The sequence below is a fragment of the Carcharhinus amblyrhynchos genome, chromosome 4, assembly GCF_965287045.1.
Source record: "Carcharhinus amblyrhynchos chromosome 4, sCarAmb.v2.hapA, whole genome shotgun sequence".
In the NCBI taxonomy this organism is placed as follows: domain Eukaryota; kingdom Metazoa; phylum Chordata; class Chondrichthyes; order Carcharhiniformes; family Carcharhinidae; genus Carcharhinus; species Carcharhinus amblyrhynchos.
In genome coordinates, this window is record NC_137327.1 from 111,766,982 (window position 1) to 111,770,349 (window position 3,368).

Consider the following 3,368-nt stretch of genomic DNA (forward strand, 5'->3'; position numbering starts at 1 on the left):
GTTGTAAGAGATTATTGTTCAAGCACTGAGTGAAAAAATTTATCTAGTGTGATCCAATTAAGATGCTGTTAGTAAGAACAGTACACAGACACTGAGTTTTATAGTCAACCTTTAGTAGCAGCATCCATAATTCCAAATGGTAATTTATTATGAGTGCTAAATTAAATCATTCATTGATAAAACAGAATATATGATGTTAATCTGATTATTTGGATAACAAGTCGACTCCAAAACCAAAAAACAGAGTAGAGGTTAAATGTAGAACCTCAAATTGGCAAATGATGCAAATTGATATTTCACAGGAGTCCTTGCAGGGACGTCAGTTCACACAATTAATTTGAAATTGTGATTTGGACATAGAATTTCTTTGTGGATGATACATAAGAACATAAGAAATAGGAGCAGGAGTAGGCCATCTAGCCCTTCGAGCCTGCCCCGCCATTCAATAAGATCATGGCTGATCTGTCGTGGCTCAGTTCCACATTCCTGCCCTCTCCCCATAACCCTTAATCCCCTCGCTTATCAAAAACCCATCAACCCGCGTCTTAAAAATATTTAGCGAGGTAGCCTCCACCACTTCAACGGGCAGAGAATTCCAGAGATTCACCACCCTTTGAGTGAAGAAATTCTTCCTCAACTCCGTTCTAAACCGCACCCCCCTTTATCTTGAGGCTGTGCCCCCTAGTCCTACTGTCCTTTCTGAGCGGGAAGAGTCTCTCCACCTCTATCCTATCCATCCCATTCATTATCTTATACGTCTCAATGAGATCTCCCCTCATTCTTCTAAACTCTAACGAGTACAAGCCTAGTTTATTCAGCCTCTCCTCATAGCTCAACCCCTTCAACTCCGGCATCAGCCTAGTAAACCTCCTATGCACTCCCTCCAAGGCCAAAATATCCTTGCGTAAGTACGGCGCCCAAAACTGCACACAGTACTCTAGCTGCAGCCTCACCAATGCCCCATATAGTCGCAGCAAGACCTCCCTACTTTTATATTCAATCCCCCTCGCTATGAAGGCCAGCATCCCATTCGCCTTCCTGACCACCTGCTGCACCTGCAAGGACCCTGAGGTCCCTCTGCACTGTCGCCTGCTGCAGTTTTTCTCCACGTAAGTAATAATCCTTCCTACCATTGCCGATGAGGAGAAAAAGATGGGATGTGTTTCAAAGATGAGAGAAACCTAGTCCAAGCAGGACCATTTGAACTGATTGCTGAGTTCAGACACACCCATTTTCACTGGAGAGAAGCCCGTTTCCCACCATTGATGTGAAAATTCATAAAATGCAGGGAATATCTGTGGAAAGAAAGTACCTGCTGTGTCTCTGAATTTACAAGAATTGGGCCGGGATTCTCCCAAAAAAAAAATTGCTGAATTTGCGTGAAACCTGGGGTAACTCCCACTGATTTTTCAGTGGGATTTTCAAAATGGATCTCGCACGCACTGAGCACTGCAGAGAGCCTGAGTGGTGGGCAGGGTCTACTCCCATTGAAGAGGCTGAAATCAGCGTGCTGGGTGGGCCCCCCGCGCATGTGCTCATCTCTGGGAACTCACTAAGCAAATCCTCCCAGCATTGAGATCTCTTCCTCCACACATGTCACTGGCCTCATCGCTGGCCTTTCACTCTGCCGTGGATGTTGCTGGCCTCTCACCAACATCGCCCCCCCATCCCCACATCCCCACAAGCCTCCCCCCAAACCCCCCCCCCCCCCCAATAAGTGCCCGACCCCATGGACACCGCTGGCCTCATCATTAGCCTCTCAGCACAGGGTTAACACTCTGGGGCTCCAGAGCCTGGATCACTCACAGAATGCTGTACAAAGGAGCTCAAAAGGCCAATGTCAGAGGCCACTGCTGAGGGATCACAGATCATGGAGCAGACGCGTCTGGGTCTCCAGCACTGGCAAAGCCGGATGGTAGCAGGGTTTGTGGAGCTCAGTCCAGCTCCCCTGATGTCCCATGGAGTGTTCCCAGGGCCCATGAGCACACCAAGGGAGCAGGAAGGGCTAGAGCCTATGTCATAGACTTCCACCCAGGAGAATCTGGATTTCCCCATACCTTCTGAATCCACCACCTTACTCATATCGGGCCATCTCAGGGCTAACTGAGCAGGGTGGTACGGAAACATTAGTGTCACCCTGGTCGGCTGGGGACCTCCAAGTCTTGGCCCACCAGGAGATGACAGCCAAGGGCATCACAGGTAACAGGATGGGGCTCATAGCCGGGCGCCTCGACCTCTAATGTACATCCTCGATGAAGCAGTAGACCACATAAGATTAGAAAGTTGTAGGGTCACTAAGAGGGCGCAGATGAAGGTCATCAGTAGTCAGGATTTAAAGTTTCTGTAAATATTAAAATAAAATTAATGTTTTTTGCACCTCACAGCTGTGGTTAATCTCTCTCTAATTCTCCTCTCACAGAGTTGAGTGCACCCCAATCCCACGCATTGAGGCGCAGAATGCTGTGCTGTGTGATACTGGCCCCTCAGCTAAATGTTACTGCATTATCTTCCCCAGCATCTCTCAGACACTTAGTCAAACACCATCTCCTGGCATCTGCCTCTCCCTCCTCCTTCTCCCCTCTGCCTAACCTCCCAGCACAGTGGCCCACACGCTTGTGGTCAAAACTCTTACTCCTACATGGTCCCAGGTGCCAGTGTGCAGCCAGAGAACAGGTAGGAGTCAGTCTTGTATGGCACCAGGGCAGGATCACGGTGTGCCTTACAGTGAGTCATCACCCTCCAGCCTTGACCAAAGACTCACTATCACGGCCAGCCCAGGTCCCTTACCTTGTTGTGATGTGACTCGGAACTGGAAGGGTGGGGTGAAACAGGGTGGAGGAGGGAAAGAGAGAGGGTGGGGTGAAAGAAGGTGGAGGAGGGGAAGGGAAGGGGGTGCAGTGAAAGAGGGTGGAGGAGGGGAAGGGAAGAGATGGGGTGAAAGAGGATGGAGGAGATGAGGAGGAAGAAAGAGAGTGCGGGAGATGAGAGGGGGTGAAAGAAGGTGGGGAGGAAAGAGGTAGGGAGTGGTGTGAAAGAGTGTGGGAGAGGGGAAGGGTTGGGGGATTGTGGGGAGAGGAGGCAGCTGCAGCATCTCCTGGGGTGTGGTGAGAGGGTGTGGAAGTAACTGCCAAACTGCGCGGCAGCTTCTCGGTGAATCGTGCTGCAATTAAAGCATCCCGTGCTGCACTGCTGGACCCTTACCATCACCGCCCATCCTCCACCTCCTCGTACGGCACCTCCTCCACATCCTGCAGTTGGCGATCCTCCTCCTCCTCCTCCTCCCGGTGGTCTCTCTGCTGCTGTGCAATGTTGTGCAGCGTGCAGAACACAATGATGATGCAGGAGGCTGGCACAGGAGCGTATTGGAG